The sequence below is a fragment of the Lissotriton vulgaris genome, chromosome 5 (genome assembly GCF_964263255.1).
Source record: "Lissotriton vulgaris chromosome 5, aLisVul1.2, whole genome shotgun sequence".
Lineage (NCBI taxonomy): Eukaryota > Metazoa > Chordata > Amphibia > Caudata > Salamandridae > Lissotriton > Lissotriton vulgaris.
Window position 1 is genome coordinate 894,312,976 of NC_141693.1, and position 9,801 is coordinate 894,322,776.

Sequence of the window (9,801 nt, forward strand, 5' to 3'; positions counted from 1 at the left end):
CGCGCAGTGGGCGCGCAGCGGACGCGCGCAGTGGGCGCGCAGCGGACGCGCGCAGTGGGCGCGCAGCGGACGCGCGCAGCAGGCGCACCAAAGGGAAGCCCATCTGCGCCTGTCCGCGCCCGGTCGGGCCCAGAGGCCATGGACTATGGCCAAACTATAAGTTATGCATCTGGGAAGCTAAGATCACTAAGACCATCGGTGAAATTATGTCGTCCCTTGGACCCCACCACCCATAGTCGCATTCTAACTAATTTTATTTCATTATCCCAGACAGAGCACACTTTTCCCACTGCTCCTATCTCACACCCTCTTGTAGTGACTAAGACCACAGCAACTAAACAAACCGTCCTCCGCCTCCTCTACCTTAACACGCGTTCCCTGGCAAAACACCAACTTGGCATTTTCCTGCTGCTTACCTCGGATAAACCGGATGTCCTTCTTATCACCGAAACCTGGTTAACCCAGGATTCTTTACCCGACATCCTTGCAGCCCTCCCCTCCGACTATTACATCTTGTCGGTTAATCGGGCACCTGGGAAGGAGGGAGGAGGTGTCACTGCCATAATTGTCAAAAACTTTAAATTCACCACTATGACCTCTCTCATTTCCCCGGAGGTAGAGAATAAGGTCATAAAACTTGAGATGGACTCAGGTTCCTTGGTGCTGGTTCTCATTTACCGTCCCCCTCAGGCAATGCCTACCTTCCCTACTTCCCTAAGTGAACAAATGGCCACTCTAATGATAAACTATGCAAAGGTGCTCCTGATTGGGGACCTGAACTACTGGTTCAATGATGTCTCTGGGGGACCTCACGCAGCTGAACTTTCCGAACTTTTATCTAATTTGAACCTAGTCCAGCATCTACAAAACCCCACTCAGGAAAAGGGACATATTCTGGATCACATTTGATCCCACAATATCTCACTCTCCATTCCGCTAATCTCCCCACGCATCTGGTCAGATCATCACCTGATACAATTCACAATTACTTTCAGCAACTATAAAAAGTCCACCGCCTCGGCAGGGGGTGTAACCAGGAAGTGGAAATCCTTAAATAAATTGGATTTCATCAATACTTCGGAGACCTCTGTAACCATTTTTTGTCGGGACGTCAACTCCATGGAGGGAAAAGTCACAGAGTGGCTACTATCAGCGAGCAATACTCACTCCCCAATTGTTAAATTCTCCCGTGCTCGCCACTCAGATGCCCATAAATGGTTTACCACCGACCTCAAAAAACAAAAACTTGAGTTGCGCCAAATCGAGAGAAAATGGAGATTAAGATACTCAATTGAAGACAGAGAACAATTATCTACCGCCCGTACAGAGTATAAAAAAGCCATCTTGACCACTAAAGCGGCTTACTTCTCTACAAAACTACTCAATGCCCACAACAAATCCAAAGAAATCTTCAAAATAGTGAATGACTTATGTAATGACGCCAGAACCTCGCCTACTCAGACCCCCACTCAAGAACTTTGTAATTCCCTGAATTATTATTTTCTGGACAAAATCTCTTTCGTTAAAGCTAGTCTCCCCAATACCATTAACTGGGAACCACTGTATGATACTGCTAGAAACCAATGCATATTAGACACCCTTCAACCCATTTATCCTAAAACATTATCAGAACTTATGACCCGTGTCAAATCGGGATCACCCAATGACTGCTGTCCTCCGCATGTCTCAAAAAGAGATATATACCGTCTTGCCTCAGAGCGTGTTTCCTTTTCTTAATGAATCACTTGCCCAAGGCAAGTTTCCTAGTGCCTTAAAGCATGCAACAGTAGTCCCCCTTACAAAAAAACCAGGAGCTGATCCTAGCAACCTCGTCAACTACCGCCCTATTTCTCTCCTCCCTTTCCTGGCAAAAATTCTAGAGGCCCTTGTAGCCAGGTGTGTGTCTAGCTTCATTGAACGCCCGGACTATCTAGAGCCAAACCAAGCTGGCTTCCGCCCGGCGCATTCAACGGAGGCTGTGATTCTTGCAGTCTTAGACTTTCTCAGAGCAAACACAGAAGGGGCGACTATCAAGCTCTGGTGCTCCTGGACTTGTCGGCCGTGTTCGACACGGTCGACCACACCATCCTGTCGAACCGCGTCGAGCAAGCGGGCCTGCGTGGACCTGCATTTGGCTGGATTGAATCCTTCCTTGCCGACCGTACTACAGCAGTAAGGCTCGGGAATTTTACCGCCCCAAGCTCACCACCACCTGTGGGGTCCCACAGGGTTCCTCTCTGTCCCCGCTGCTTTCAACATATATTTAAGACCGTTGATTCACTCATTAAAAAACAGAAACATCACTATCTTCAACTATGCTGATGATCTTCAGATCATATTCCCACTTGGCTCCCCTTATGCCGCAATTGAGTTCCAGTCAACCATGCTTCACATCCAGTGCTGGATGGATGTGAACCACCTGAAACTCAACCCGGGCAAGACGGAGTTGGTTTTGCTTGGGAAAAGCAAGAATAGCTGGGGCACGCATTTCTGGCCGGTAGAACTCGGGCCTCCCCCACCCCTTCTTCCTCTGTGAAAAGCCTAGGGGTCATCATCAATGCCGACCTCTCACTTCGTAGACAGGTGGGAGCCATGATCTCCTCCAGTGTCTACCAACTACGGAAAATTAGGAAAAACGCACACCTGCTGACCTATTCAGCTTTAATACAGGTGGTACTCTCACGGCTCAATTTCTCAAATTCCATCTATCTCGGTCTGCAAGTTGGTCTACAAAAAAGACTTCAAATGGTCCAGAATCAGGCAGCAAGACTGATTCATAAACAACCCAAATCGCTGTCAGCCAGACCTAGCCTGATAAAACTCCACTGGCTCCCGATAGCCCAACGAGTAGCCTTCAAGACTGGATGCTTAGCCTTTAATGCTTTGCACGGCAATAGCCCCAGATTCATCAGCAGTATGATAACCAAGTATACTCCTCTGCGCAGCCTCCGTTCAGCCCATCTCTTCCTGCTAACCACTTTGTCTTTCAGATGGAAACGACAGGGTGGTTGTCGTTTCTCTCACCTGGCCCCCAGATTCTGGAATTTTCCTTCCCCCGGCACTCAGAAGTTGCAATAACCTTCTTAGTTTCAGGAAGGCTTTAAAAACATGGTTGGTTTCAGCAAGCTTATGTCTAGTAACCCTGCCGCAACAGTCTTCAGTTTTAGTGCCATGAAACCTATGGGTGTACGTGTGCTCTACAAGTGCTTACTAACATAACAGAACATGGCTCCAGGTCATCCACTGATCCACGGCTCTGAGACAGCTGAAAATTGGTAATTTTCCAATGTCTTTGGGGCATTCCAGTTGAAGGAGTATTTGCGTGTCATCTGCATAGTTATAGCACGTAAGGTGAAATTTATTGATCTGTACTGGTAATGACTTCATGTAGATGTTGGAAAGCATGGACGAGATGATAGAACCTTGAGGGACCCCTGCTTTTGTGGAGTATGGTTTGGACGAGAAAGGTGGGGTATGGATGACATTAGTTCTGTTTTGAAGGTAGGACGCGATCCAGTCCAGAGCAGTTCCCTCTATGCCGGCTTCATAGAGTCTTTGTTTTAGAGTGTAATGGTCAACCTTGTCAAAGGCAGCTGAAATGTCGAAGAGGAGTAGCGCAGCAACCCCGATGCGGTCAACTGTATTCTTTAGGTCATCCCAGATGGCAAGGAGGGCAGATTCAGTGCCTCTTCCTGGACTGAATCCTGTTTGGAAGTCTGAAAGTATGTCATTCTCTTCAATGAATTGTGACATCTGGGCGAACGCTGCTCTTTCTATCAGTTTGCCCAGGATCGGTCCATTTGTAATGGGTCTGAAGTTGTCAGGGTTCAGCGGGTCCAAGTTTCTTTTCTTCAGTAAGGGGCGTATGTATGACTGTTTGAGTTCTTCTGGAAATATTCCAGTAGTAAAGGAATCGGTGAGGATTCTTCTTACTGGAGTGGCAGCAGTGGTTGTTAAAAGAATTGTCTTGAAAGTTTGTGGCGGACAGGTTGCTGGCTGGCCTTCTTGCTTTAACCAGGTCCATAAATTCATTGTGTGAGATGTGTTGGAACGAATGGAGAGGATTGATTAGAGCATTCTTGGATCGTTGTTTTGTACAAGGGTTAGTGCTGGGCTTTGTTTCTATTTTAAGTACGATTCCAACGTGTCTGCTTTGTCCGTGTAATGATTTGCCACTTTGTCTGTGAAATCTTGAGTAACAGGATGAGTTCCTTCTAGGAAATTTGGTTTTGGAGTATTTTATAGAATTCTTTATTTGCACATTTAGCGTTTTGAATTCTGTCTGAATAGTACTTTTTCTTAGCTTTTTTGATAGCAGACTTGTATAATCTGTTAATTTTCTGTAGGTGTAGTTTGTCTTGTTTGGCGTTTGTTTTGAGCCAGGTACGTTGCAGCTTTCTAATTTGTTGTTTTATGTCTTTTATTTCTATGTTTCTCCAAGGCGCTCTTTTTCTTTTGTTCTGTTGTGTGGTTTTGAGTGGTATCAGGATGTAAAAAGCTTTCTGTAGCCACTCATATAGATTTTGAAAAGAATTTATGGTTTCCAGATTTTGTACTGGATGTTAGTTGTGTTTAGTTGTGTTTCCAAGTGATCCAAATTGAATTTGTTCCATGGCCAATAGGTGGATGGATGTAAGGTAGTTTTAGGTGAGTCGCTTAGCGTTGTTTTATGTTTGAAGGCAAGCAAGTGGAGGTCTGACCATGTGACTGGACTTATAGTTTGAAAGGTAACTAGTTCAGTATTAGCAAAAATGACATCTAGGATATGTCCAGCAGTGTGTGTTGGATTGTGGACAATCTAATGCAGGTTCAATGCGTCTAGGCCGGTGATTATAGTTTTTGGATGGGTCATATTGGGTTTATCAAACCAAAATGTTAAGGTCACCCAGAATGCATAGGAAGGAGTGTATTGTTATCAGGTTTGAAACTGTGTCTAGAAGTGCATCTGGGAATGTTGCCTTGCTAGGTAGAGGTCTCTAAAGGAGCAGGAAGTTACAGGAGGAAGACGGTGTAAGATTGCATCTTGTTAAAAGAGCCTCACAATTCTTTATGGAGATGTTGTCAATTTTAGTGATATGCATTGTTTGCCTGAATACAACAGCTAGACCACCTCCTTTTTTGGCTATACGATTTTGGGTGATTATTTGATAGCCAAGAGGAATGGCTTAATGCAGGACTGGAGCCATATCTTCTCCCAACCATGATTCAGTTATGATTAAAATGACTGGGTTTGCATCGGTGAGAAGGTCCTAGATGTGGTACTTGTTTTGAGAGAGGTCGAGCATTTATTAGTAGACAGTTTAGTGAGTGGCCTTTGGTGATAGTGGGACTTTGTTTAGTAGATGAGTGATCAGTAGTGTGTGGGTTTGTAGCAGGTGTATTTTAGTGCTGGTATTAGCTGTATTAGGATGGCAATCGTGTAGCTGTTCTGTATCGTGTTTTTCATCCAGCATGCTAAGAAGGCATTTTGATGGGTCTGCATGTGTGTGTTGGAGATGATGTTTCAGAGTGAATTGGAGTGCTGTATTGCTTTTGTGGTGTAACATTATTATGAAGTAGACATAGGGAAGCAAAGTTGTGAGGTGTGGCATGTTGCTTAGATTTTTTGCGCATGTTTAAGGCGGAAGATGTATGAGTCAGGGGAGGTGGTGCAACATGTGGGTCATGTAGTAATATTCTAAACAGTCCAATGGATGAGAGGCTGTTAGAAGAGAGGTGCTGTATTGCTGTATCTGTGTTAGGTGTGGTGGAAGAGTGAAAGCTTGGCCTTGGAGTTTGTTCCTTTGTGTGGTTTGAAAGGTGGCTATATGTTTGTATTTTGTGATGGTAAGTATTATGAGGTGTTGCGCTTTGAAGATCTTATTGTGCTGGTGTATGTGATAAGTTTTGCTTTTGAGGAGTAGTGAAAAGGGGTGCTGATGTATATGTTTCATGCAATGGATTTGGTTGTGTAGTATTGTTTGTGAGAGGAGGTTGTGGCGTAGAGGGGGTGGTGATGTGTTTATGAGTAGAGTTTATGTTGTGTGTAGGAGGGAATGAAGTAGAGGTGAGAGTGTTTATCGTAGACTGGTTTGTTGCAAGAGTTACAAAGTGTGGTGGTGTGCAGTGTGTGTGTTGTGCGTTAGTGTTATTATGGTAGAAGGGAGAGGAGATTGTTTGTTGGAAAACTGATGGAAGGATGATCATATGTTTGTTAGTGATAAAAGGTGTTCAGTTAGGTGTAATTACAGCAGGGAGAGTGTGTCTGAATGGGATGTAGTTATGTATGGTGTTGATTGGCGCTGTGTTAGTGATGAGTGCATTGGTTAGTGGTATAGGATAGAGTTGTGTACTGTTTGTAGGTGATGATGGATATGTGTGGTAGTTAGGATAGTAGGGTGTGTAGATGTGGTTTGGTTGGGTTTGTAGTGCATGCTGGTACATTAATTTGTGCCTAGTGCTGTGCGTGGTGTACATTTGGTGTGAGTGTGTTGCTCTGTGGATGTGGATGGTGTGGGCTGGGTATTGCTAAATGAGAAATGGCGCAGCATTTCTGGCCCTAGTCCCGACCAGCCTTGAACAGGCTCAAACAGGCAACTGCCCTTGTCCTCTCTGCCCTTAAGAGGCTCAAACAGGCAACTGCCATTGTCCTCTCTGCCCTTAGCTGAGACGCCCTAAGCCTGGCCTTTTTATAGCCCTAGTAATCAGGTGACCCCCTTCAGCCAATGGGAACCCTAGTCCTAACATTATCCAATCACAACACTAACTCTAAAATCTAGAACCAATAGGAGACCAGGAGCTTACAGCCAATCTTAGCCCTAGACTAAGCACCCAATCAGTTTAAAACCCCTGATCTCTACATCCAATAAAGGCCCTAGCCCTACCAGTAGTTCCAAAACAAGTCAGTGCAACCAATGGCACAGATAGCCATAGTCCCTACTTCCAAAAGAAAGCCTAACCCTACTCTAAGTCCCACACCTAGTCCATCAACCAATCACAACAGAAGCCTTAATCGCTACTTCCAATTAAAGGTCTAACCCTAGCCCTAGTCCCACCCTACTCTCAATAACCAATACCATAGGAAGCCCTGGTCCCTACTTAAAATAGAAATCCTAACCCTAGCCCTAGTCCCAACCCTACAATGATTGAATCACAGACCCAGAAACCAATCAGAACCCTCAAATATCCCAACCAATGAGGACATTAACCCTAATCCAATAGTAACACCAGATACAACCACCAATCAGTGTAGACATGTACCAACCACTGGCAGACCATATAAGGTCCCAGAGACCTCAGACAAGGTTTGCTGGCCAGGGAGTTGGAAGCTGCTTCTCCTGTTCAGAATCTCCTAGGAGACAGACAGCCTCAATCCACACTTTGGACTTCAGCAGGTAGGGGCCTCACTAACTCGAAATCTAACAATACTGTTTGAATAAAACTTTACTCCCTCTGCTGGCCAAAGACGAAGTGCACAGTCCCTAGTAAATACAGTTTAAACAGCTCACAGAAGCACCCTCTGATGTGGAAAATCTCTGTTTCTGGGGGGGGGGGAGGGGCAGGGGAGCTGGTCTCACTGGCTTGTGAACACAAAATGGTGGCTGGGAGTGCACTGTTTTAACATGCAGGTCTTAGAACAGAGCAAAGGAGAAAATTGGAGGGAAAACAGAATTGTCACCAAGGAATGAGAGGGACAAAACTACAGAGGTTGGACTGCAAATCCCACAATTCAACACGCTAAATGGAGGCAATCATGAGCAGGGAAAACTACAAGTTTAATACACAACACAGGTGATCAAATATGCAATTACAGGCATGCTAAAACTACAATTTTTAACTGTAACAACCACAGGCAAAGACAGTAAAGACAGAAAGTGAAAATCGTTTTTTTAAACAACTTTTTGTCTTGGGAAGATCCAGCACTATTCTGTTTCCTTACCACTTCCTGGACTCTGCTCACTGCAATCTGTGGCACAGGTAGGCTGTAACTCACAAGATGGAGGGAAATGATTTGGAGTGCACCCAGCAAGGACTTAAGGGGCCTGGGAAGTTGTGAGAGGAGGGCTCAGACTTGCCTGGTAGCTGAATAGCCAATGGTCTGCTGGCCTGGGGGTGGGGGCTGGGCAGCTGCTTCTCCTGTTCAGAATCTCCAAGAGACAGACAGGCTCAATCTACACTTTGGACTTCCGCAGGTAAGGGCCTCACTCACTTGAAATCTAAAAATACTGTTTGAATAAAACTTTACTCCCTCTGCTGGCCAAAAAGCGAAGTGCACAGGCCTTGGTAAATACAGTTTAAACAGCTCACAGAAGCACCCTCTGATGTAGAAAATCCCTATTGCTGGGGGGGACAGGGGGGCTGGTCTCACTGGCTTGTGAACACAAAATGGTGGCTGGGAGTGCACTGTTTTAACATACAGGTCTTAGCACAGAGCAAAGGAAAAATTTGGAGGGAAAACAGAATTGTCACCAAGAAATGAGAGAGACAAACTACAGAGGTTGGACTGCAAATAACACAATTCAACACGCTAAATGGAGGCAAACATGAGCAGGGAAAACCACAAGTTTAAAACACAACACAGGTGATCAAATATGCAATTACAGGCATGCTAAAACTACAATTTTTAACTGTAACAACCACAGGCAGTAAAGTTATTTCCACAACAAATATCTGGCATATCCTTGCTTACATTGTGTCACAGTGAAATACAACGGCACAATGCTCTTGTCAGCTGGTTAATGTATAAAAAGTTGGTTTAAACATTTTCACCCATTGGTGTAGCTACAGGGGAGATGTAGAGAGTCTCTGTCTCCAGCATCTTGTTGTACTAGAATATTTAGAGTCTTGCAGTTGCAAACCTCATGTGCAGTGATGAATGCCGCAGGTGCATACAAGTAGGATATAATAGAGCCTGGCAGAGTGTGGTGACAATCTGCCCTGCTCCATAATATCTGAACCAGCTCTCTAAACATAGAACAAACAGTCAGCAGTGTGATTTTCTTGGGAGGCGAGTGAAGGGATGCGAGACAGAGCAAAACCACAGCAATACTCTTCAGGCAATCCTCTCTCTGCCTACCAGCTAGTGGAGGCAGTACCTCTGACACTGGGTGGCCGGACAGTTTTAGTGTACACAGTGAGGCAACAATCGGAAAGAATTAATGTTGTACGTTTCTGATACAGTTGTATCTTGAAGGTATATAATGCAGGAGAAACTGAAAAATTATTCTTGGCTTCCCTCTTGCCGGGACCACAGGGAAATATGGTCAGTAGGAAGACATGGTCAATGAAGTCACCAGACGGTTGAAGTAAATGATATCCAGAAAGAAAAGAGGTAAAAGGAAGAAGGGGAAGAGGCCAGTGCAGTGGACTACAATAATACGCCAAAAATCCCAAGGGTAGCCAGTGGGGACTAAAACAGCATATAGGTACTATGAATGCCGTGGGTCATGCTTACCTGGCAGGGGAGACACCATGATCACGAAGGTGGTTCTCCCCGGGTGAGACTCATCCATTGCACTTCGGATGTGCTGACCCCTGCGATGTCCCCAAATGGGGATACTCGACTGCATAATTTCTGGTACTTGGGAAAGCGTTCGCGCACCCCCCCCCCCCCCCAAATGAATGCCGTGGGTGAACTATAGAGGAAGCTGATAAGTTGCATACCACAAACTGTTACTATGGGTCCTTGTGTTGATGTCCTATTTACTCTGAACTCCGGGTTGCTTATCCAAATATTGATCATAGAAATATTGTTTGAACTGTAACTTGTTGTTTACAAACCTATTTTGCCATTTGGTTTAGACTTTCCTTTATTACATTTCT

The 9,801-nt window shown here is 45.0% G+C and overlaps 1 non-coding gene across 1 annotated transcript; it reads left to right on the plus strand.

Annotated features, from left to right (window-relative positions):
* Window positions 1-9,425: 9,425 nt before the first annotated feature.
* LOC147711763 (U1 spliceosomal RNA) lies at window positions 9,426-9,586 on the plus strand. The gene has a single exon (XR_015296297.1). It is a non-coding gene; the product is annotated as a U1 spliceosomal RNA (small nuclear RNA).
* Window positions 9,587-9,801: the final 215 nt, after the last annotated feature.